The 26,328-nt window shown below is 42.4% G+C and overlaps 1 protein-coding gene across 5 annotated transcripts in view; it reads right to left on the reverse strand.

Annotated features, from left to right (window-relative positions):
• The window catches only part of ptprda (protein tyrosine phosphatase receptor type Da), a 595,150-nt gene extending 572,066 nt beyond the window's left edge, over window positions 1–23,084 (reverse strand). For 4 of the 5 annotated variants that reach the window (XM_078214119.1, XM_078214118.1, XM_078214117.1 and 1 more), the window contains exon 1: window positions 22,625–23,084. The gene's annotated coding sequence lies outside the window, so the exon portion shown is untranslated. Of the gene's footprint in view, window positions 1–21,803; window positions 21,890–22,624 lie in introns of those variants that run through there. The other variant, XM_078214108.1, reaches the window with a different exon arrangement.
• Window positions 23,085–26,328: the final 3,244 nt, after the last annotated feature.

The following is a 26,328-nucleotide window of genomic DNA, read 5'->3' on the forward strand; positions in this document are numbered from 1 at the left end:
GGTATTTAAGCATGAGAGTAAACAAAATGAGTCCTGGTCCTCTAGAAAGTGAGAATGGGAAGTTGATAGTAGATAATAAGGAAATGGCAGATGAAATGAACAAATATTTTGCTGCTGCCTTCACTATAGAGACAGAAAATAATCCAGGTATAACAGTAAATCAGGAGATGGAGCGGAGAGGGGAACTTGATTAACTACAATCACTGGGGAAGCAGGACTGAGCAAACTCGTGGAGCTATGCGCTGACAAGTCTCTGGGTCCTGATGGGACTTCATCCTGGGGTCTTAAAAGAGGTGGCTAATGAGGTAGTGGATGTGTTGGTGTTAATTTTCGAATCTTGCTAGATTTTGGAAATGTTCCATCAGACTGGAAAGTAGCAAAATGTAACCCCTCTATTCAAGAAGGGTGGGAGGCAGAAAACAGGAAATGATAGACCAGTAAGTTTGCCATCTGTCATAGGGAAGGAGCTAGAATCAATCATTAAAGAGGTTGTAGCAGGGCACTTAGACAAGCTCAAAGTAATTGGGAAACTCAAGGTAACTGGGGAAAGTCAGCATGATTCTGTGAAAGGGAAATCTTGTTGAGCCAATGTAATGGAATTTTTTGAAGGAATGAAATGCACTGTGGATAAAGGAGAGCTTGTAGATGTACTGTACTTGGAGTTCCAGAAGGCATTCAACAAGATTTTCCACATAAAAGGTTATTGCACTAAATAGGAGCTTGTGGTGTTAACATTTTAGCATGGATAGACGAGCTGATAGATTGGCTGGCTGACAGAAAACAGAGTATGCATAAATGGCTTTTTCTGATTCACAAGTCGAGTCCCGCAGGAGTCTGTGCAGGGATGTCAGCTCTTTACGATTCATATCAATTATTTAGATGACGGAAGTAAAGGCATAGTAGCTAACTTTACAGCTGACACAAAGCTACATAGGAAAGTGTATTGTGAAGAGAACAGAAGGAGGTTACAGATAGAGAGATACGTTGAATGACTGAGCAAAGAAATTTGCATGTTGAGTACAATGTGGAAAAATGTAAAGTTGTTCACTTTAACAGGAAGAACAAAAAAGCAGAGTATTACTTAAACAGAGAATAAATGCAGAATTTCAAGATGCAGAGGGATCGAAGTCTTCTAAATACATGAGTCATAAAAAAATTAGTAAGCAGGTACAGCAAATAATTATGAAGGCTAAGAGACTGTTATCCTTCATTACAAGAGGAATTGAACATAAAGAAAGGGTGTTATGAGTCAGTTATATAGAGCATTTGTAAGACCTTGGATGGGATTCTCCAATCTCATTCATCCCACCACCACAGCCAGCAAGAACGGAGAATTTGGCACTCAGCCAAAACTCCATTTATTACAGCATGACCAGGGAGTCCCAGCCACGGGCTAAGTCGGTGAATTTCGGTCCATATCTCGAATATTGCGTACAGTTTTGGTCTCCTTATTTAAGGAAGGATGTAAATGCACTGAAGACGGTTCAGAGGAGGTTTACTAGATTGATACCTGGGGCAGGTTGTCTTATGACGAAAGGTTGGACGGTCTGAACTTGTTTTCACTGGAGTTTTAAAGAGCGTTGACTTGATTAAATTATGCAAGATCCTAAACAGTCTTGACAAGGTCGCTGTGGAAAGGGTGCGTTTCCTCTTGCAGGTGAGTCCAGAGCTAAGGAGATCTGTTTTAAAATTGAGGGTAGCCTTTTAGGACAGAGATCAGGAGAATTATTTTCTCTCAGAGAGTTGTGTGACTTTGGAAGGCGGAGGAGGAAGGAGGTCGTTGAATATTTTTATAGCACAGGTAGATAGATTCTTGTTAGGAAAGGGAATCAAAGGTTATCGAGGTAGATGGGAATGTGGAATTTGAAACACGAACAGATCAGCCACGATCTTAATGAATGGCGGAGCAGGTTTGAACTTCTGACTCAGAGGTGAAAGGGTTACACTGGTCCATGCTTCTATGCAATTTATATGGACAGACAGACAAAACTGACAGGAGATAAGCTGATGGATAGTCAAATATTTCAGTAGATAGTAGGCGGGATCCTGAACCCACTCTGTATACGGGATCGGCAGCAGGGACTCAAGATCCTGCAAATTGTGAATCTCACCAGCTGGATCACGATCTCTGATTTTTCTGCCCCTCACATGTTAATGTATTTACATATAATAATACACCCCCCTCGGCTTATTTTCAAATGTGGCATCACATCAGCGAGGTTTACAACAGGTTCACCCAGACATGAATGTATCTCGGCCTCGCCCCGCAACATAACTCTCATGGTTTTTTTTTTGGCAGGGTGTCAAAAGATCAGGAGAGAAAACCAGCCTGTCTCTCTAGTGGCAAACACTCGGGTTTACAGTCAGACACTGAGACTTTGCCAAATTCTGGTAAAATCGCCCCCACTGAGTGCCACATATCCAGTGCACATTAATGACCTGACGAGTGTCATCATAATTCATGATCTGTTAAACAGAAATAAATAATCAGAAATTTCCTCCAATTAAATACTAGTCCCTGTTCCAAACTCGGTTCCCTAGCTACTGATTCCATTGCTCTCCCTAGCAACAGTCTGAGACTAAACCAATCTGTTTGTAATTCTGGGTTCACATTTGACCCCAAAACCAGCTTCCAGCCGCATATCCATGCCATCACAAAGACAGCCAACTTCCACCTCCGTAATAATGCCCATCTCCAGCTCATCTGCTGCTGAAACCCTCATTAATGATTTAATTACCTCGACACTCAACTATTCCAATTGTCTCCTGGCTAGTTTTCCACATTCAACCCTCCATGAACTCCAGGTCATGCAAAACTTAGTGTTCATGTCTTAACACCAACAATTATCCACCCTTTACTTGCTGACCTACATTGCCTCCCTATCAAGCAACATCTTGATTTTAAAGTTCTCATTCTTGTTTTTAAATCCTTCAATGGCTCACTCCTTCCTATCTCTGTAACCATAGAATCCTTATGGTGCAGAAGGAGGCCATTCAGCCCATTGAGTCTGCACCAACTCTCATCGAAATACCACCACCCTATCCCACTAACCTTGCGCATCTACCTATCCTATGCTTTTGGGCACTAAGGGGCAACTTAGCATGGCCAATCCGCCTAACCTGGAGTTCAGGAGGAAACCAGAGCACCTGGAGGAAATCCATGCAGACACGGGGAGAATATGCAAACTCCACACAGTCACCCAAGGCCAGAACTGAACCTGGGTGCCGAGCACTTTGAGGCAGCAGTGCTAACCACTGTCCCACCATGTTATGAAACGCTTTGGACATTCCTGAGATTGTGAAATGTGCTATAATAATGCATGATTTTGTGTTAACCTTTGGTCGGGTTGTTTACTATTGGTTCATTTTCACAGTACCAAAAGTCAACATTTAAATAAGAATGTTGATATGGAAATACTCCTCAGTATCACAGTGGACAATTACACCGCTTGGTGTGTTGCTGAACCCCACAGACTAGGAGGTCCCCAGGTTCAATCTCTGATTTGTGCTGATTATATCCAGGAATGTTAGTAAGGGTTAAACAACTAGCTAATGGATCTGGGACGAGAAAATGGAAAATTCAAGCAGTGTTCAATACTCCTGACTACAATCTGGTCACCCCTGCAGAGTGTATACGTGTGGGCTCAGTGGAGGGTTTGGTGCCTTTCATGAATGAAAGACTTGGCAGCAATTACGGTCCAGAATTATTACTGAAGAAAGCCAAATTTGGTGAGATTATTAGGGTAGTTGAAATTACTTTGGAGTGGTAACAAAGGGAAACCCAGGGACATCACATGTGGAGTGACTGAGTTGTCTTGGCTGAGGTAATGGAAGTCTATCAATGTTGTGCAACCTCACACCAAAGCCTTCAGGGAAGAGGAGAAAATTGGAAACAGAATCAGTTTTAAAACATGTTTTTAAAATCTGCAAGCAGGTGCCATCAGATGAAGTTATAATTTATTATTTTGCTGAACATCTTACTGGAAAACAAAACGGCAATGAAGTTGTGGGTTTTGGTGTGCTTAGGTCAAGGGTCGATTGCACTCCTGAAGAATGTTTTACAGCCCAGATATTTATAGCTGCTCCTCCAACAGTGGACAATCATCCAAGTTTTAATGCACTTAGGCAGTGTACATAACCTTGCAAGAATTAATTTATCCCGAGGGCTCATACAACCGTCCATCAAGATTTTTAACCAGCTTTGCAAAATACCAAGGGAGTCAAAGGTGGAAATTGAAATTTATATGGAAACAGGTAAAGCTGCCAAGATCCTCTAATCTGTTGAATGTGTCTGAACCTATCTGGTGTGCCCAAGTGTTGTCAATTCTAATTTTCAGTTGATATTACAAAAGGCCTTTACATAGTGATCGGAAAGTCACAAACAAAAGTTCATATTAGAATTAACTGGATATGAGTTAGAAGCAGGAGTAGGCCATTCAGCCCCTCAAGCCTGCTTTGCCATTTGGTAAGATCATGGCTGATCTAATTGTGGCCTCAACTCCACTTTCCTCTCGACCACCAGTAACCATTGACTCCCTTGTTAAACAAGAATTTATCGAATTTAACCTGAAGATAATTAAATGCCCCTGCCCCCACTGCTCTCTAGGGAAGAGAATTCCACAGACTACAACCCTTTGAGTGTAAAAGTTTCTCCTCATCTCCGTCTTATCTGAAGGCCCCCAGGTTCTCTCCCACAGGGGGAAACATCCTCTCAACATTTACCCTGTCGAGTCTCTTGTATATGTTTCAATCAGATCACCTCTCGTTAGAGTCACAGGGCAGAATTTTGCAGCCACGTACGTCCCAAAACCATAAAATCCCACCCGAGGTCAACGTACCCTTCCATTGTCCACCTCTCACTCGTTCCAATTCCCATGGCAGGTGGGGTCATGTGATTCCGGCCAGAGAGTTTTAAAGCACAGTAAGAGACCCTTCGGTCCATCGTGTCTGTGCCGGCCAACAAGCACATATCTATTCCAATCCCATTTTCCAACATTTGGTCTGTAGCTTTGTATGCTTTGGTGTTTCAAGTGTGCATCTAAATGCTTTGCAAATATTGTGAGGGTTCCTGCCTCTACCACCCTCTGGGGCAATGATTTCTAGATTGCCACCACCCTCTCGGTGAAGAGGTTTTTCCTCAAATTTTCCTCTCAACCTCCTGCCCATTACTTTAAACCTATGCCCCCAGTTATTGACCCCTCAAATAAGGGGAAAAATTTATTCCTATCTACCCCATCCTACCTATCTATGTCCTTCATAATTTTGAACACTTCAATCAGTTCTCCCCTCAGTCTTTTCTGCTCCAAGAAAAACAACCCCAGCCAAACCAGCCTCTCTTCATAGCTGAAACACTCCATTCGGGCATCATCCTGGTGAATCTCTATGCACCCTTTCGAGTGCAATCAAATCTTTCCTGTAGTGTGGCAACCAGATTTCACAGCACTCCAGCTGTGGCCTAATGAGCATTTTATATAGCTCCATCATAACCTCCTTGCTCTTATAATCTAGGCCTTCGCTAATAAAGGTAAGTATCTCAGGTGCCATCTTAACCACCTTATTTACCTGCCCTGCTGCAGAGATCTTTGGATATGCTTCCCAAGGTTCCATTGGTCCTCTGCATTTCCGAGCATCCTATTGTTCATTGTGTATTCCCTTGCCTTGTTTATCCTCCCAAAATTCATCAGCTCACATTTTTCAGAGTTAAATCCCATTTGCCACTGCTCTGTCCATCTGATCAGCCTGTCTATGTTGTCCTGTAATCTAATGCTTTTCTCCACACTATTCACCATACCACCAATTTCTATGTAATCTGTGAATTTACTGATCATACCCCCCACATTTACAGATCATTGTTAACTACAAACAGCAACGGACTCAGCGTCGATCCCTGCGATACACCACTGGACACAGGCTTCCAGTCACAGAACCAACCTTTGACCAACACTCTCTAGGTGAAGAGGTTTTTCTCCTGCCACTAAAACAATTTTGGATCCAATTTTCCAAATTGCCCTGGACCCCAGGGGCTCTTACCTTCTTCAACAGTCTCCCAGCGGGACCTTGTCAAAAGCTTGACTGAAATCCAAGTAGACTACATCAACTGCATTGCCCTAACCTACACCTCATTCTTCTAAACTCTAATAGATACAGGCCAACATGTCCAGTCTTTCCTCACAAGACAATCCCTTCATCCCATGAGTCAGTAATGTCAACCTTCTCTGAACTAATTACATCCTTTCTTAAATAAGGAGACAAAAGCTGTACACAGTACTCCAAATGTGGTCTCACCAAGGCCCTCTACAACTATAGCAAAGTATTCCTATTTTTATATATCCCTTGCAATTAACAAAAACATACCATTTGCTTTCCTAATCACTTGCCGTATATGTATATTAACCTTTTGGGATTCATGTACCAGGGCATGCATGTCCCTCTGTGCAACATCAATTCTGTTATCTTTCTCTCCTACATACATGTCGAGTATCCCTTTTTCCGAAAACCCTCAGAGCCAATTCTATTTCGGATTTCAGATAATTTCAATTTTCAGCATATAAACCTACAAAGTTTCTAGGTGTCCAGATCACCAACAACCTGGCCTGGTCCCTCCATGCCGACACTATAGTTAAGAAAGTCCACCAACACCTCTACTTTTTCAGGAGGCTAAGGAAATTTGGCATGTCCGCTACGACTCTCACCAACTTTTACAGATGCACCATAGAAAGCATTCTTTCTGGTTGTATCACAGCTTGGTATGGCTCATGCTCTGTCCAAGACCACAAGAAACGACAAAGAGTTGTGAACGAAGCCCAGTCCATCACGCAAACCAGCCTCCCATCCATCGACTCTATTTATACCTTCCGCTGCTTCAGAAAAGCAGCCAACATAATCAAGGACCCCATGCACTCTGGACATACTCTCTTCCACCTTCTTCCTTCGGGAAAAAGATACAAGTCTGAGAACACATACTAACTAACTCAAGAACAGCTTTTTCCCTGCTGCCATCAGACTTTTGGATGGACCTACCTCACATTAAGTTAATCTTTCTCTACACCCTAGCTATGACAGTAACACCGTCTGCACCCTCTCCTTTCCTTCTCAATGAACAATATGCTTTGTCTGTTTGGCACGCAAGAAACAATATTCCATTGTATACCAATATATATGACAAGAATAAATCAAATCAAAAATACATTACAACAACCTAAGCCTAAACTAGCTATAGTCTCAAGGAAATCAAATGATTAGAAATGTAAAATATCACTGATAATAAACACAGGGTACCTGCAATAAGTTTCTTTTTGACACGCTCACCACAACAATCACAAGACAAACAGTGCAGACAAACAACTAGACTTCCCATGCTAAAGGTCATTGGGATTTTTTTAAAAGTGCAGTTTTTGGATGTGTTTGGTTTTCAGATTTACAGAAAAAGAATTCTCGAGTTGTACTATATCACTTTTCTATTATCCAGTCAAAATGTATAAATAAAAAGAACCACCGTCACTCTCAAAATAACATTACTATGAAATAATACTTTAGAAAATACCAGCAGTTCAATGTGGAGAAATACACACAAAGATCAAGGAGGAGGGCAAAGAGCTGGTCAGGCTAATCATTAAACCTTTCTTATAAAGTTATAAACATTAACAGAAATTCATGCAAGGTCTTCCAGAGTAAGCACGTTGCAAACTTTTGTTTGGTTTATATTTTTTTTCTGGGGTCACCAGGACAGATTTTGATTTATATGACTGTGTGTAACAATGGGTGATAGCAAATCGGCAGCTCATTTTCTGTCTCACCCCATTTTATTTCATTCCAGCCCAATTTTTTGTCATCACCTAACTTTCAGACAAATACTCATTGAGAGTCACCAGATAGCAATCAGGAGTAAGAATCCTAATCGGACTGACCCTTCCCTGCCTCTGGAATACGGAAATCAATTATAACATTCCAGCCACAACCCAAGCTGAGATCCAGTAACCAAGTGCTAAAGAACTGAAGGAGTACTTTGAGAGGAGCTTTGAAGATAGCTGTAATCTTCTAAAATGGTGGCGTTCTGATGTACAGCCCTATATCATTGCAGTATAAGCTCTGATTATATGCACTATTCCAAAACAATACCGCCATACAGCCCACTTCAGCCGATGCACAGATAACAAACACAACGTTCTTGTTGGCTTTACACACCACACAGGGTGCAATCATGGTAGAAGATCGAAAAAAACAAAAATTAAACAAAATCAATTTTATTTTTTTTAAAAGAAAGCAATTGCTGATTGATTAGGAGAATAAATCTTCAATGAGCCGGTTCAAATTCACTTTCTTAAAGGCGCCTAAAAAAATGCAAGCAGAAAAAATAAACATACTCAGAAGCCTGAGCAAACTGTAGCTTCAGGGCACAACTGCTTTTTGGCTGATTATCTGAGTAAAGTATGGAGATGTCAACCCAGAAGGCCAAAAGACTATTAGATACGTCACATTGAAGTAACATTCAAATAATACACATTTTGAGAGTGTTGATATAAGTTGCACGTGATCACCAATCACAGTGTAGCTTCTGCAAATAGAGAAGGAATGTTGCTGGTTGGCGGCATGAATCTCTCTAAGTGGCTCCTGCCGTATTCTTATCGGCGACCAGTCTAATTTTTATTTTATTTAGTCATTCGCAGGTTAAACATCACAGGCAAAAGCCAATATTATTTTGTCCAATCCACATTATCCTTGCAAGGGTGATTGTGATTCAGCAACTGCTGTAGAGTCGTCTGGTGTCACTACACTCACACTGCTATTAGGCTGGGAGTTCCAGGATTTTGACCCAGCAACAATGAAGGAACGGTGACATATTTCCAAGTCAGGACAATGTGTGACTTGGAGGAATACTTGCAAGTGCTGGTGTTCCCACACACCTACTGCCCTTGTCTTTCTCGGTGATAGGGGTTGTTGGTTTAGGAGATGTTGCCAAAGGAGCCTTGGCAAATTGCGAAAGCACGTCTTCTAGATTGCTAACACTGCTGCCACATTGCACTGGTGGTGAAAGGGAGTGATTTTGGTTGTGTAACTTTCAGCAGCAGGTTTAATTTCCTCTGGGTGCAAATTTTATTGGTCCAATTAACCCATGTAGATAGATTCCAGCATTTCAAGAGTCGTGAATCAATTTAAATCCATAGCTTACAAGTTGCACAGAAACATTTCTCCAGCAAATTTCACCAGTACAGTAAATGTAACACGCAGAGGAAATTAAACTCATAGATCCCAGAGTCTGTCACGGAACACAGACCTTATCCATCAAATAATGCAGGCAGTGAGCAGAAAAACTAATGAATGCAAGGATTTGTATGAAACACACTGAGATATTAAGTTGCTCACGGAGCTCACAGCTGGTGGTGTGAGGTGTTACTTTGTTCCAGGCATGTGAATGAGCAGTGTTCCAGCCCAATTCATTCTGCTCTAATTTTCTTCACGTGGCAGTGAATAATTAGAATATTTCCAAATCAACACCACTTTGAAAAGTCTTCATGTAGTATCTTCATCCTCAAGAGAATTCTAAAGATGCCTTTCATCCAAGAAAATTCCCTAAAAATTGGCTTTGTTCCAAAACAGGTGTCAACCAGCTCATTAAACTGGAGGTTGTGGAATGACTCTGATTTCTGATGAAGTCCTGGCAAAAATTACCCAAGCAAAGTGGTTTAGGTTCACCTGAATCAGACATCACCATCAGAAAAGGTAACTTTTTACACTCCACTCAATTTACCTTTTGCGAGTGTGATCATACATATCAGACCCCAATAACAAAGAAAAAAGAACTTTCGCTTGAACCTTGTACGTCCAGTGTTTCATAACATTCAGCTGTTTTACTTCATTTTGGTAGCAGTACCAATGCTTGACCTTCATCTCATGAAGGTGTTAACCTCATCAGATGGCAACGTGCCCACTCTGGGTCAGATGGGTTCAAGAACCATTCCAGTCACCTGGCACTAGGCTAGCAATTCAGTACAGTATTGAAGGGGTACTGCTGTCAGAGATGCTATCTCTCATGTTGGTGTAAAACATTAAATGGTACTATTCAAAGAGCAGAATCTTGGTGACCAGACTATTCTGAGCATTTGTGTAATAGGATCTTGATGCACACAACTGACTATTGCATTTATCTACATAACAACATTAACCATGCTGCAGAAGCCATTCATTCACTTTGAAGCACATTGTGTCTTTCATGATCCCGATACATCCCAATGTAAATATAAGTCCTTTTCGTTGGTGCCAACCAGGCACTGTGACGCAACTAGTGCTGTCCCAATATTGAAATTGGCAAGCCTATAACAATCAGTTGCAATCACTCCTATTATCCAACAGCTTCCTTACACAGAGTTCTCAGAATTAATATGCATTAATATATATAATATGCATCACATGAAGTGTATGATGCAATGCTGGCCCACCAGGCTTTAGAATCAGTGGAAAATCCAAACTCAGTATTCTAACCTTACCCAAAGGTAATGGTTTCTATCTAGAGTTACACTTCCATAGGTACTGGGCACCCATCATCACCTCACTCAAGTGGACATTTTCCAAATGTGAAAATGGGAATTCTGCAACAAGTTATTTGCCTCCTGACTCCTTACAGCCTGTCCACCTTCTATAATGCACAAGTCAGGGGTGTGTTAGGATACTCTTCACCTGCTTGTATGAGTGTGGCTCCATCAAACTCAACACCAGCTCAGAAAAGCAGTCTCCATAATTGGTACCCCATCCACCACTTTAATCATCCATTCCATCTGACACTAATGCATAGTGGCAGTACTATGTACCATCTACAAGATGCACTGCAACATCAGCAGCTCTTTGACAGCATCTTCCAAATCGACAACCTCTGTCACCTAGAAGAACTAGGGCAGCAGACACATGTGAACACCACTACCTGCAACACCCTTCCTAGTCACTCAGCAAAATATACCTCCATTCTTTTACCATCACAGGGTCAAAATCCTGGAGCTTCCTCCCTAATACCATGTGACGATTCACCACCACGTACTCGAGGGAAATTAGGGATAGGCAATAAAATCTGACCTTACCAGTGATGCCCACATCACCCCCCTGTCTCTCTTTCAACTTTTCCTGCTGTGTTACATGGGATTGGCAGAATGCTGGTTGATCAGCCTTCAGATCAAGTATCATTTTTGGATTGGATGTGTGGTTTAATGGCATCGAACGTCTTTCCTGCCGCAAACCCTCCACATCCGGGCCGGAGAATGACACCGATGCATGCAGGCTTGCCTGCAGTCTGTACAATGGAAGTTGATAAACTACTCAAACCAGGTGGTTATCACAAATGAATTCAATCTTGATCTACCATTCACAAAAGTAGATTTTAAGCATGAGTCATTGCATACAATCTTGAGTAGCAGGCAAAGACAGCCAAAATTTATGTCCCTTCCGACCTTGGGAGATAGTAAGGCCAACTCCAAGTCTTGTTGATCTTTTCCAACTGAGATCAACTCGCTTAACAAAGTTCAATAATAAAACCTTAAAACATCCTGGCTTGTAATGCTCAGTGCCAGACCACATCACACATTTAGCTACTCATCTATCAAGAGAACCACGTGCATAAACAGTGGTGCAGAGTCTGTTTCAAACAAACAATGAGCTTCACTTATTTTGCTTCCTTTAACTGACAGAAAATTACTGCAAAAACTAAAGCCCAATCAACCTTCTATTCTTAAGGACCTTTTTTCCCATTCATTCTTTAATGAAATTCGTTTTATTACTTTGCCAATGTATTTACCTTAGTTTACACATGTAAAATTTCCAAGTACCAATTTAATTGATAAGTACTTAGTAAATAACAAATGAAGCATTGGCAAGCAGCCACAAACTATTGCAATTTACTATCGACTGGCAGGATTCCATTGTAGCCATCCTTCTCCTGCAAAGTAACTGATCGCAAATAGAAACAGTTATGCCATGCAAAATTTTGTTCACAGGGAGTAGGGTCCCTTGATGGCTCATTGAGACCGTCTATCAATAGCTTAGGCTAGGAAGGCCACCAATTCAATGCTAAATCTACAGAGAGTTTGCTGATCCTAATCATCTCTCAGGGTGATGAAAGACCAAATCAGCCAGGGGTGTTGCTCTCCACTGACCCTGCTAAAGTGCAGTAAGAAGTCTCACAACACCAGGTTAAAGTCCAACAGGTTTATTTGGTAGCAACTACCATAAGCTTTAGGAGCACAGCTCCTTCGTCAGATGGAGTGGATATCTGTTCTCAAACAGGGCACAGGAGCACAGCTCCTTCGTCAGATGGAAATCATAGAAACCCTACAGTGCAGATGGAGGCCATTCAGCCCATCGAGTCTGCACCGACCACAATCCCACCCAGGCCCTACCCCCACATATTATACCCACTAATCCCTCTAACCTACACATCCCAGGACTCTAAGGGGCAATTTTTTAACCTGGCCAATCAACCTAACCCGCACATCTTTGGACTGTGGGAGGAAACCGGAGCACCCGGAGGACCCCGACGCAGACACGAGGAGAATGTGCAAACTCCACACAGACAGTGACCCGAGCCGGGAATTGAACCCGGGACCCTGGAGCTGTGAAGCAGCAGTGCTAACCACTGTGCTACCGTGCCGCCCTTGAAGTGGATATCTGTTCTCAAACAGGGCACAGACACCTGCTAAAGTGAACATTTGTGGATGTCACAAGAGCAAGGGTTCGTCTATGAAATCCCTTAGAATCAAATACTGGCAAATCCCCATAGCCAAGGTTCTTGAAGGAATAACGATCATTTAAGTGAGGTATCCAAGGATAGCTGCGGACTTCAATAGGCAGTAAATATTGAATTTGGGGGGGAAGGGGGCGGGGGGGGGGGAATGGAAGAGAATTTGTGAAGGAATAAAATGATTTTCAGTATAAAAATCTTCCTTACATTAACATTTATCCAGCATAACCTTGTGTTTTAAATCAAGGGGAACAAAGAGATTAGATTGAAAGAAACTATTTAGTTGGGGAATATAGGATTATGCAGCATAATGTAAAAAAATAGAGATGGAACCAGAATTTTCCAGGGTGAAATTATGAAATACTTATTCATGCATAGCGTGACGATGTTCAGGACTCTCTTCCAACAACGACAATTGATACTATGGATGAGATTTTTCACACCCTCTCCCCCCACTGTACGATATGCATGGCAATGGCAGAGGTGGCCCGCCATTGGCTGTTGGCGGAATCCTCTAGTCCTGCCACTGTCAACAAGGTTATCCATCGTTCGCACCCTCTACTACCAGGGAACCCAAGGTGGGTGGGTGGTTGCCATCGGTGGGATCTTCCAATGGCTGGAAAATCCCACCGGAATCTATTGTCAATTTTAAAACAGAGATCTGTAGACTTTTGTTCACCAAAGGTATAAAGGAATATGGGCAATTAGCCGTGATCTTATTGAATGGCGGAAGAGGATTGAGAGGTTAAATGGCCCATTCCGGTTCCTATCTTACTATTTTCTTCCACCCATGATCTCTTGTGAAGTAATGCAATACCTCCATCAACTCTATTACCATCCATAAGTCTTGATTTTCTTTTTATTTCAGATCTTACATTTTGCCAGCAGCAAATCATAAGGTGCCTCATGAATTTACTTTACCATTATTTCTGTTGAGGAATAAAAACCATTTAACTCGGTTGTCATTTTTAAAATAAAACATATTAGAACTGCGATTTGATGCGCTTCAGTAAAAGAGAATTTATTCTGAGGGACGTTCAAAGGAATGTTTGGACACAGATAACAGTTAAAAGAAAAAAAAAAGATGTATGATCTTCTATTTAGCCCTGAGACTTTTGACTGCGCCAGCAATTTGCAAGCTCCCTGGGCCAGCCGTTTTTGTGAAAGCTTTCTGCTTTCACATCACGAAGCTGAAAAAAGCTGAACATTACAGTAATAAAACTATTCAAGCATAAAGAAAAGTTTTTTTAAACTTATAAAGTTTAAGCCATAAAAATCGTTAAACACTGCAGCTGCTTTCTGTTTACCCAGCTTTTCTTTCCTGCAGCCTTTCTTGATAAAAAAAGAACATCACACCTTTTCTTTATTTCTAACAAATGCACTCAATGTTATGTTTTACTTCTTCCTAGATTTGTTGCTTCCTTTCTTAAACCACGCTGGTGCTGGCTGAACAACAGAGTGTCTGTTTTCCCTTTACAGTGAAAGTCACTCATAAATGAACAGTTTGCTGACAAGCAGGGCCAGAACTTATCCTGTTCTCAGCCGATATCCTCACGCACACTTTCCAACAGGATTACTGGGCCGTTTTCAGCAGCAAAATCCAATGAATAATTTCTCCCACCTTCCAACCTGCGGGCACCAAGACCCAGCTGAAGTGCCTTCGCAGCTGCTCTGTCTGGAATCAGACGTTTGCAGGCAAAGAAACCAGTGTCAAACCTGGAGGCCTCCTGGGCTCCGTGGCCATTTAAAGTGGAGCTCAGTCTTTTTTTTTGGAAGGGAAATTAAAATGCCATTGGCAGTGGTCCACTGGGAAGCTGATTTATTTTCCATGTGTCGTCTACCTACCCTAAAGAGTCGCAACATCACTTAATTGGCGCACTGGGGTTCCGGGCAGTCACGGCTCAAAACATGACTTCCAAGAGGGCCAATTCAGAGTCAAGGCTCACAAGGTCACACAGCCGAACTCTGGATTGGCTCTTAAAACGTTAAACTGCAAGTTTTACCACTCCAACAGCCACCTCATTCACAATCCGTTCCATCCTACACTACAATACCTTTCCATTCACATTCCAAGAGTTAAAATGATTTGAATATTGTCCCATGTTCAAACATGAAATTTTAATTTTTGAGTTCAGCCTGGGGTTGGGGGCTGATGTGCGTGTGGGGGGCGGGGGGGGGGGCAAGTAGAGTTGTTCTCTTTCTTACACCTGGTAGGATTTTCCAGAGGCACTAGCTTTCTCACTGCCTGGGGCAGAAGTGGGCTTTGGGGGGGGGAGGGAGGGGGGGGGGGGGGGGGATTTGGCAGTGCTGAGGTGGTGGGGCGAGGGGGGGGGGGCGGGGAATGGGATGGTGGAGATGGGCAATTCCACTTCAGCTGGCAGCACAATGTTGCTGGGTCAAATTTTATTAACGACGGCCAACAGTAGTGTCGCCAGGAGAGGTGCTCAGGCAGGCAGGCAGGAGAACTCAGGCTGACAGCAGGTAGACAAAGACAATATTTAAAATAATCAAAAAGCTAATTTCTGGAGGGGAAACCCCTGCAGGAAAATTGCTGGGGTAGCAGGAGTTACCCTACCTGCCCACGTTCCCCTCTCCTTCCAGAAATCACCCCCCTGCAAGGCAGCCACTGGAAGGCCTCGTCCATTTGGATGGCCTCCTTACGTGATGGCATAGGAGGAGGAGGGGAGTTGATCTGCCATTGTCAAAATGCCAATGACACAATTAAATGGCCCTAACTGGTTGCTCAATTATGGAAACCGAGTAAAATAATCCATGGTGTTGGATCAGCCCCCTGCAAGTTTACTGGCTCCGCCCAACCGCATCCCATCTCCTGGGGGTCAGTAAATTTTCAGCGAATGGGGGTGTCTACTATGCTTGATCAGACCCAAATTGTCCTTACAATGGGAAGGAGGATGCTGAACAGATGATCAATTCAGTTCAAAAGGTGAGCAGAGCAAGCCTGAGGCGAGAGCCCGTTTTTCCATCTCAGTTGTAGGAAATCATTTGTCTACTCTGAATTTTCAATATTTTGTGCTAAGGCAGGGGAGGAGCTGAGGTTCCCAATTGGTAGGTGAGCGTGAGTGGGGGAGAGGAGGGAGTGAATGTGAGTGGGGGGAAAGAGTGTGAGTGAGGGGGGGGGGGGGGGAGTGTGACCGGGGGAGGGGGGGGGGGGGGGAGTGTGAGTGGGGGAGGTGGTGGTGGGCTGAGGATGATGGTGGCATTTGGGAAGGGCTCAATCTTTGGGTCAACTTTCACAAAGAGTTGGGGATGGGGAGGAAGGTTCTGTTTTATAAACTCTCAGAAAATGGGCTTTGTTTTCAATCATTGGCAACTTTATTTTCATTGCTGCCAGTTCCACAGGCTCTGCTGGTGCTCCTCAGGAGGTGGGGGGGGGGGGGGGGGGGGGGGGGGCGCGGGTTTGGGAGGGCGGAGTGAGACTCACAGAGAGAGAGAGAGAGAGAGTTCAGCAATTTCTGTTTGTTGTCCTGAGACTGGAACACAATTTTATTTTGCAATTTCACAATCTTGGAGAATGATTTCCCGTGAACAACTGGTCACTTTGAGGGCATTTGAACAACTTTTGTCAAAGGAATTGACACTTCTCATCCCCGTGACAAAGATTTGGTGAGGGGATTCTGTGGAGTTGTTTTCAGAATTCCCGTTGCAATTTAGGTAAAGGAGTGAAGGTTCAGCACATGAAGGAGTGACTGAAAGCTGTGTGAAACTGGAGGGGAAAAAGAGAATGAAATGAGGCTGTCATAAATTTTTAATGCACCTTTACTATACTTTAGTGCGGCACCCTAACAGGTCCCTAAAATATCTTCAGCATGTCCTAACCATTCACTGGTTTTAACATCTTACAGATTAGTTGATCACTTCTCTTTCATTCACTGCTGCAACCCTCATTGGCTTGGCTCGACACTCCAGCACTTGCATCCCCATTGAGAACTGGTAGAGAAACAACATTCATTGTTTCTTTGTGGCATCATCCTCCGTTCCAGTTTCATCAGTTAAACGAGAATGATGTAATGGGGACAGGAATTATACAGAAACTGCAAACCCATCGTTTATCCATATGCATCGCAAGAAAAAGATGTCGCCAGATCCCTGGTCCAGATCCCTGGTGACCTAAGCAACCACAGAAAGCAACAGCCAGGGGAGAAGGAAAAAAAACCCAGGAAACCTTTGTAGTAATTAAACAGCCAGAAGAGCATGTAACACAATAAAAGGAATGACTTCCCCATTGGGGTTTAATTTCCCTTAAAAACTTAATTTACTGGGTAGGTTGAGCTCCACTTTAAATTGTTCATTAAAAACTCTTTCTTAGGCCTGAATAAAAATCCAAGAATCCAAGTTTAAAAAAATATTAACACTATTAGTGTCGTCACATTAGAAAGCACGACACTTGACACTAGCGTCAATTACAGAAAACAGAATGTGATAATTAATGGAACATTTAAAAAGACTGTGCCCACAGGGTAAAAGGAACACAAAAAAAAATCATTGTTCTTCTTTCTGCTCTTCTTAACCAAATGTTGAAATCACAGCTAAATTTGGTTAGTTTCTGAACCTTATACACAAACTTTCAGATATAGTTCTTGTATAAATAAGCAGTTAGAAATGGTTGAACAAGCACCACTTCTGGCATGCCTTTGAGAACTGTTTTGAATCGACTTGACCAGGCTTTCCGTATCTTCAAAATTTATTTTCTGTACATCTCAAACACAATGTTTTAGGAGGTGGAATTAGCGGCACCCCGCAAATCAGTAATTGCACACTGCTTTCTCATCAATAGAAATCTGTCCATAATTTAGACAAGTCACTATTCAGGAAATAGTTAACCCCATTCAAATATACTTGCGCTAAAGCGCAAGAGAAAAGAAACAGCCTTTTTCAGACCAATATTTCAATTACCTGAAAGGTATTAGAGAACAGCCTTCAATGTACTGTCTCAGAAAAGATGGTGGGGGAGGGAGCGGGGAGCATGGTGGAAGAGGAGACACACTCTCTCTAACATGACTCTCCTAGCGATGTGTGTTCCCAACATCGCTGCTCGTATCTACAGAAACCTCTTGTTAGCCGGGAAGACTCGCTCTTGCCCACTCAAGAAAGTGACGCTTGGTTTTATCAAACTTTTCCTTGGTCAAGAGAACATTAAGATTATCCAGGGCTGCAACGTTCAGCAATTGCATGTCCAAACCAACTGATTTAGTGCTGTATAGGCTCCTCCAGCTGTGAAGGATAATTAGCAGCTATTCTTATGAGCTGGGTCAAATACAGAACTCAGGTCATCAAACACACACACACACGAAACAATTCTAAGATTCACAGTATTCTTTAACCTTTTTTTAAACACATTAGAGAAATCACCTTAAAATAACCCTGATATAAACAAATATTTCTCAATCTCATGTTGCTTCTTTTCTATTAAAGTATTCCATTAGGTACAAGTTTGTTCATGTGCAATGCTCCTGTACGTCCATACCAGCCTCACAGAGAACCCCATTCTACTAATGCCAAAATGTGTTACTGCTGTCTCCTGAAGGAAAGCATATGGTTTATCTGCTATCATAAGTTTTCACAAGTTTTCAACAATCACAGAGTAGGTAAAGCCTTTATTATTGCTTAATTGTCAAGCAAAATTTTTCAACAAGCAAAAACTTTCAGTGCTTGACTTGAATAAAAATGAAGCAATACTTGAAAACCCTGAATCAGTCTATTATTCATAACTTGCTTGATTGATTGATTTCCGGACCAACTCACTCTTGATTTTCACAACAACCAACAATCAAGAGGTTTGTACACATTTTAAAGACACCTCATTCACCACTGCCCAAAAGACCGTCAGTAATTCCTAATCTCCATCGTTGCTACTGACCTCCATGCAAACCTCACAACTGGCTACAGGCATCCAGCATTCATCACCACTTATGAAACCTAACCTTTCAGAGACAGACAGCTGCATGTGGCAAAAGCTGAACAGCTATTTTTTGTAACTGGGTGCTGTTGAACAGCAGGATATGTCAATTAACAGGAACAACTAATACGTGCATTTTGCAATTAAAGAATTATAGAATGCCACAAATGTGCAAGAGTGAATTCTGAGTGTACACGTCTATTTTGTAGGTTAAATAAAAGCTCCAGCAATTTTTCTGAAATCAACCTCTTTTAACCACCTGGTGGTAATGTAATATATTCAAGATGAATTCAGGCAACATTCCTATATACGTAAGGTTTTTCCTCCAAAACCCCTGAACATAAACCTGCTCTTACAACTTGCCAAACTATTGGAATGAATCACTTGTACAGTAAATATAAAGCTGAGCTAATGGGTTTCTGAATACTAATAATCAACATTAGGTAAAGCACTTTGGACCCACAAGACTGATTTGATGATTTAAAGCTTCAATTCAGAGTGTGTGAAATGGCAAACTAGTGAACAGTAGTTTACCAGAGGAATGTGTAGCATTTCCCAATAGTGAGACTCGGGTGCATTTGTCACATTCATTTTGAACAGGCATACATCTTGACCTGCAGAGACAATATTAACCAACTGTTATTTCTATCTTCAAAAGTCAACCATCCCTTTTGAGTTTGACAGTTCCTGGTTTAAACCAAAATTAATTGGTAAACCTCTTTGCATTGCAAGGCTAGTGCTGCAATTAACACTTTTATTGCACAGGATCTCACTATGTATAGAACAATGTGCTAATTAAAGAGGTATTCAACCTAGCACTTTACCGACTGACTTATTTCAGCGGTAGAAAATTTTGGCATTTGTTGCTATTTCTGACCCTTTTTAAAACATTAGCTGTAAGCTTGACTGTTCATATCGATTTGATGATCCATGGTTCTGAAACTGATTCAATTTATGTGAATTTTTTGATAAAATGTAATCGTTACTAAATTGATGACGCGTTTGTATTATTTATCACTTGCTTAATTTCTCTGATTTAGATGAAGGACACATTTGGATGGGGGGGGTTAAAAATTCATAATATTTAGAAAATGAAAAGTTTGCAAAACATTGCACAAGAGCAACGTTCTTCTCAAGGGGATAAAATTGTGTGTTGGAACTATCTTCTATCAGAAAACCAGCAAGTAAAATGTTGAAGGAATGGCTGCATGAAGGAAAATAGAAGCAGTGCATAAACACAATTACAAAAAGGATAGAAATGGAGCAAGAGAGGGCAGACTTGGAACTATTGTGTGCAGTTATCTTGAATGTATCTGCAAGCTCCACCCACGAAAACATTTATCAATCAAGGAGAAAAATAATACCCTGTATGAACACGGTGTTACAGACACTTCATTCATTGAATACGATTTAGATACAAAATAATATTTGCCTCGATCAAACCAAAACAGAACAGACACAGACGGGACACAAACACAATTGCTTGCTGTTCTCCAGGAAAAGCATTGTTCAAAACTTCACCTTTCTTCTTCAATGCTGCCTTCCACCCAACCCTTTCTCTGGAGCATTAGGCTATACTTTTACAAAATTGTGATTGATATAGGAATGTAACTTCTGGATTCCATACTAAGCCCTTCGTCAAATGGGTATAGAAGGTAAAGTTCAGCAGCTTCAAATATTCATCATCGAATTTCTATGTTACTGTGCATTTGTCACAGAGAAGCTTTCAGTCTGGCCGGTCAGGGGTAATAGTTTTTACTCTGGGTCGTATATCATTGATAATTTATGAGTGAATATTTTTAAAACAATGACTGGGTTTCTGTCCAATGGTTGCAGTTACCCATTTTGGAAGGTATGCAGTTGATTCACCAACACTGATTTGCTCAATTCTGAAAGCCAACCATCTGCAACCAGATTTTAAAATATAGATACCATGAATAAAAATGTTGAGAAGAAAAAAAATAAAGCTTCTTCAACATCAAAATCACACCCAAGATACAGTCAATATTTAATTTCTACCTTCTCACACCTGTTTAAAACCATTATTAAATACTCAGAATAGCTCATTAAGAATAAGCACAGAAAAGATGCAGTGGCAAAAAATAATAAAACTTAAGCTTTCCTTCAAACTTAGGCACAAAATTCCAGAATAATCAATAGTGTAACGGCACAATTTTGCACCTAATCACATTTTCCTGATCACTTGCAATTAAATCCAAATTGCCACAAAAGCTGACAACAGTTGCCTGCAGTATCCCGTAAAACACAACTGTGCCTCTGTGCACGATTAAAAATGATGTGGAGATTAAAAATACCAGCGTCAGAGGGATTCGGTTAGATTCTTCAATCTTTTACTTATGTGCATTTTTTTCACAGGAAGGGGACTTCACCCTCAATCCTTCCCCAAGACAAAATAAACAGCGAGCAAGTTAAAATGCCTTTTATTTACATCAATGCAAAACTCCTTCAATGAATTTCAAAGTGTCAAAATAATCCGTGCGTACAGGGCAGCTGCTTATTTTGAAAAGTAGCATTCTGTTCATTAGTCTTTAACTTGCTAGAGTATGAATACTTGGAAGCTATGTAAAACAAAATTGTAAATACCAAATGAGTTTGGTGGATACAAATCTAACTTATTTTAAATGTTTAAAATGGCCCCAGGTCATGTTTAGGGAAAGTTAGAGTAAGTTAGCGCCTGGGGAAGGCTGCTGGAGTGAGGAATGGGGAATGTTTTGCGGGGAGTGCAGTGTAGACAGGCCCCTAGCGGCTCAACAGCCGGCTTCAGCGCTTCACTCGCTGACAGACAACAGCCAAAGCGGACAACTGACCGGCGGGGAAAGCACTCCAGTCTCAGGGCATAGAACCAGCCTACTAACTTGGCCCCTCGGACACGGTTTGAGCCTCTCTTATTCGAGGGCGATCGTCCTTCTAGGTGGCAGCGGGGAGAAGTTTCTATGTATCGAATGGGCTGTGTGTAATGTGTCCTCTCTCTGGACCCGAAGGGGAGTGCTGTGTTAGTTTGTTTCCACAGAGAGGGAACAAAAAGGATGCCCATCGCATGCAACAATTAATAATCCCCCTTCTGCCACCAGTCACTGGGAGAGGACATGCCTGTGGAAACATGTGGTTGTCACAGAAACAAAGAATCCAGCCGTGTTAATGCACCTTGACAAACCTGAGATCCTCATCTGAAGAGAGTGGGTCCCCCATTCCCCAAGGAGGCGCCTCCCTCCTCCTCCTCCTCAACTCCCTCCTCCTCCACTCCGGCCACAACCTCCAGCACACCACCACCACCCCCCCCTCCCCCCCGGCTCAGGAGGGGGAGGGGGCACCAGCTCCCTTTTTAACCCCTCATTTCCCGGTGGGAAACCTGCCAACAAGAGTTCTGAATGCGGGGGGCGGGGGAAGAATAAGTAACAAATAAAAATAATGTGGCAAAGTAAAGCGATTGTGTGAAGCTGGTGGAATTTAAATCCTTTCTCCCCCCCACCTCCCCCCCCCATAAAAAAAACAGGCATCAAGTCCCCGGTTTAATGTGCCTCCCTCCCAGTGCAAATCGAAAAAGAGAGGAGGGGAAATATCTATTTCGGATTTCTCCCGAGAAAATCTCGGAGTTTCGAACCCAAAAATAAAATCTCTTGCTCAAGCAGTCGACGGCCACAGAGGGAAAAGAAAGTGTGTGTCGGGGTGAGGAGGAATAATTGACAGTTTGGGTGTTCTAGCACTTTTCTTTTTGCTTCACCTCTTTAAGCAGCGGAATAAATCTAGCTCTCTCTCTCCTCACACACACACACACCTTCATTCAGCAAGCAGAAAGCTCCAACTCCACACAAAAAGATCCAACCACAGTAATGCAAATAGATTTTTTTTTTGTTTTTCTTTACAAACCCCGATCCTGTTGGGATTATGAATAAGATGGAGAGGGTTGGTGAAGAAGGGGAGGGGAGGGGGGGGCTGAGTGGGTGAAGGGAAGGGGCAGGCTTTACCTCAGCATGCCAGCTCCGTCAGTAGCAGTCTGGGGGCAATATTCTGCCAGCATTAATCCAGGGCTGTGGGCTCCGGCCCCCCGAGTAATCCAACATTGAAGCGGCTCGCAGCTTCCTTCGGCAACAAGCGGGCGGGAAAAAAAAGGAGAGCGCCGGCGGAATTTTGGTAGCTTCGAGATGAGGAGGTGTCTCGAGAGGAGGTTTTGGGGTGTAGGTGAGAGCGCTCAAAAGTGTGCTTGAGCGTCCAGGGATCCCTCAGCCTGTCCACTCCTCTCACTGCTGCACCGTGCGGATCCTAGACATGCTGGTTCATATATATATATATATATGTGTCTATATATGTTTTCTGCTTTCAAAAAAGAAATAGCAGAGCAAACAGGCGGCGCTTCTCTCCAGGATCTCCTCACTCTCTCATTCTCTCCTCTCTCTTTCCCCAGTCTCTGAAATCTCCGAGACACTCCAGGGGGAGGAGGAGAGCTGAGTGGGCTGACGTCAGGCACATCAGGATACACCAATGCTCCAACACTCTCACACACAACACACACCACACTCAACATCAAGCAGACTGGCCACAAAGACAAATGCCTACACAGCTTTCACCAGAATGCCAGCCGGAGAATCACACACACATATAAGCAGTCAGGCTCACGTTTCACACAACACCACCAACTCAAAGTCAGCTGTAGCCTTTTTTATTTCGTCTCAGAACAAGAAGGATAAGCAGCAGCTTCTCTCAATGCTCGGGCTGCACAGAAACACAACTGACCTGTAGGATTTATATCAAACCGGCAGATCGTACATAACCAGTGCTGCCCGAGTGAGCCTCAACACAGTTCAAGCGGCCACGGAGCTGCACTGATTTATAATCCAACTCAGGATACTATAAATGCACAATCTGAAAATGTATTATCAGTAAGTGCACGGCGTCTTTAAAGTAGTTTACCGAATTTGAAAAAAAAACCTCCCAAGGCTCTTCAACAGCATTATAAGGCAAAATGTTGCTGAACAGAGTTTGCTGAACACGTTGCTGGACATTTTCATCTTGTGCTCAACAGGCCAAACACAGGGCGGTCAAATTGCTGGGAAATGTTTGCGATTGTTTGAAATTGGGCATTCTTGCATTTGTCCTGATGAATGCAAGATGAAAAGCTTCAGCAACATGTCTCTCCAGCAATGGACAAAATTGTATTTAAAAACCACAATGGCATTAGAAGGGGTTGATCAAAGCTTGGTCAAAGGATAGGTTTAATGAGTGACCTGAATGAGGATTACAACAACAACTTTCAATTATATAGCACCTTTAACAAACTAAAACAGCTCAAGTCACTTTGGGGGAGCATTATCAAAACCAATTTGATAGTAAGCTTTCTAACGATATGTTAAGAGAGAACTTGATGAAAAAAGTAGGCTTTAAGGAATACCTTAAAGGAGGAGAGTGAGTTCTGGAGGAGAGGGGGCTGGGGGTTTATGGAAGGAATTATATAATTGCAAAACAATCGCTTGGTACTACAGAAATTGGATATTGCAGAGAGATATGTTGCCAAAAGTGAGCTAATTTACACTTGCTGGAAGTGCCATACGCAGGGACACATTCCCCACTTAAAAATGAATTATGTTCAACTCACACATCTTTGTTGAATTATCTGGGAGCATGGGGAGTCTACAGTTCCCAGATTCTGTCTCTATGGCAATGCCGTGGCCAATCAGAGTCAACCTACCAACCAATCAGCACCTTTTCCTGTAATGTAACTTGTTGTGGTTGTTTAAAATTTGGCATTCTTGCATTTGTCTTGACAAATGGTAAAAAGCTTCAGCAACATGTCTCTCCTTTCAGCAATATGTAGGCATCTACAGGCACAGCCACCAATAATGGTGCCATTTTAAAAATTCAGTTGTGGGACATGGGCATCGCTGGCTGGCCAACATTTATTGCCAATCCCTAGTTACCCACGGGCAGTTGAGAGGCAGTTGCTGTGACTCTGGAGTCACATGTAGGCCAGACCAGGTAAGACGGCAGATTTCCTTCCCGAAAGGACATTAGTGAACCAGATGGGTTTTTGCGACAGTTGACAATGGTTTCATGGTCATCAGTAGATTCTTAATTCCAGATATTTTTTGTTGAATTCAAATTCCTCCAGCTGCCATGACAAGATTTGAACCCGGGTCCCCAGAACATGAGTTTCTGGATTAATAGTCTAGCAATAATACCACAGGCAATGGCCTAGTGGTATGATCGCGAGATATTCAATCCAGAAAATAGTGGTAATTATAATTTAGAATATGTAAATGTTGAGAGTTGGAGGAGGGAAGATATCCCAGAATGCTGAAGAAGGTAACACAGCCAAGGATGGATAAGGAAATGGAAAGATCTCGAAAAAAGGATGAAAATTTTAACTTTGCAGGACTGGAGTCAATGTAGTTCAGCAAGCAACGGGGGTTTAGGTGAACAGGACTTGGTGCTGGTTAGGATACAAGCATTAGGTTTTGAATACGCTCAAATTACATGGAGGGTGGAAAATGGGAAACTGGCCAGGAGAGCCGAGTCCAGGAACTACAAAGATATAGATCAGAGATTTTTGCAGTTGAGAAGCTAAGGCAGGGTCAGAGAAGGGCAACGTTACAGAGGTTGTGTGTGGTAGATGGTTCTGCTGTTGGAGCTGACGTGGTCAGCAGCTCAGTTCAGAATCACATTGGAAACCAAGGTTGCTCGCAGTCTTGCTCAGCTCAAATAGTGGCCAGAGAAATGAATGAAATTGGTAGGGAATGGGTGTCTGTGGGGACCGAAGACAATGGGTGGAATTTTCCTCTTCTGCCTGCCATGGGAATCGGAGTGGGCGGGACACGGACCATGCATTTTTCTGGGATTTTCCGGCCTTGGGGCGAGCGCGGCTGGAAGATCCCACCCAATGTCTTCAGTCTTCCGAATGTTTAATTGTTGTTATTTTATATCAGATACAAGGCACATAAACAAACCATTGTGCCCAACCCACGCCAGTACTGGACATCAGACAAGCTAAAATATGGTTTTGCTGAAATTTTTCTGTGTAGAAATAGCATATGTTTAGCATATTGGTACACAGGTATAGTATGTAATAAAAAAAGGCAAATGGAATGTTAGCATTTATTGTAAAATGACTGGAGTATAAGAGTAGAGAAGTGTTATTGCAATTGTGTAGAGAGTTGGTGAGACCACATCAGGAGTACTGTGTCCAGCTTTGCTCTCCTTATTTGAGGAAGCATGTCATGTCATTAGAGGGAATTCAGAGGAGGTTCATCAGATTAATTCCGGGGATGAAAGGGTTGATGCATGAGGACAGATTAAACAGTTTGGGCTTATACTTGCTGGAGTTTAGAAGGGAGAGAGGGGATCTGATCAAGGTATATAAAATACGAAAAGGGATTGATAAAGTAAACATAGACCAGATGTTTTGTTCTACATTGCCCTTGTGGGGCAATCTAGAACAAAAGGTCAAAGGTATAGGTTGCGAGGCAGTAGATTTAAAACTGAGATGAAAAGGAACTACTTCTCGCAGAGGGTGATGAATTTGTGGAACCCACTGTCCATAGAGCGGTGGAGTCCGAATCATTTCAAGAGGGACACTGATATATTTCTGATTTTAAAAATAGGCTAAAGGGATATGGGAACAGGTAGGAAGGTGGATTTGAGACCAGAAAGAGATCAGCCATGATCTGATTGAATGGCA

Source organism: Mustelus asterias, chromosome 6, assembly GCF_964213995.1.
Source record: "Mustelus asterias chromosome 6, sMusAst1.hap1.1, whole genome shotgun sequence".
Classification (NCBI taxonomy): domain Eukaryota; kingdom Metazoa; phylum Chordata; class Chondrichthyes; order Carcharhiniformes; family Triakidae; genus Mustelus; species Mustelus asterias.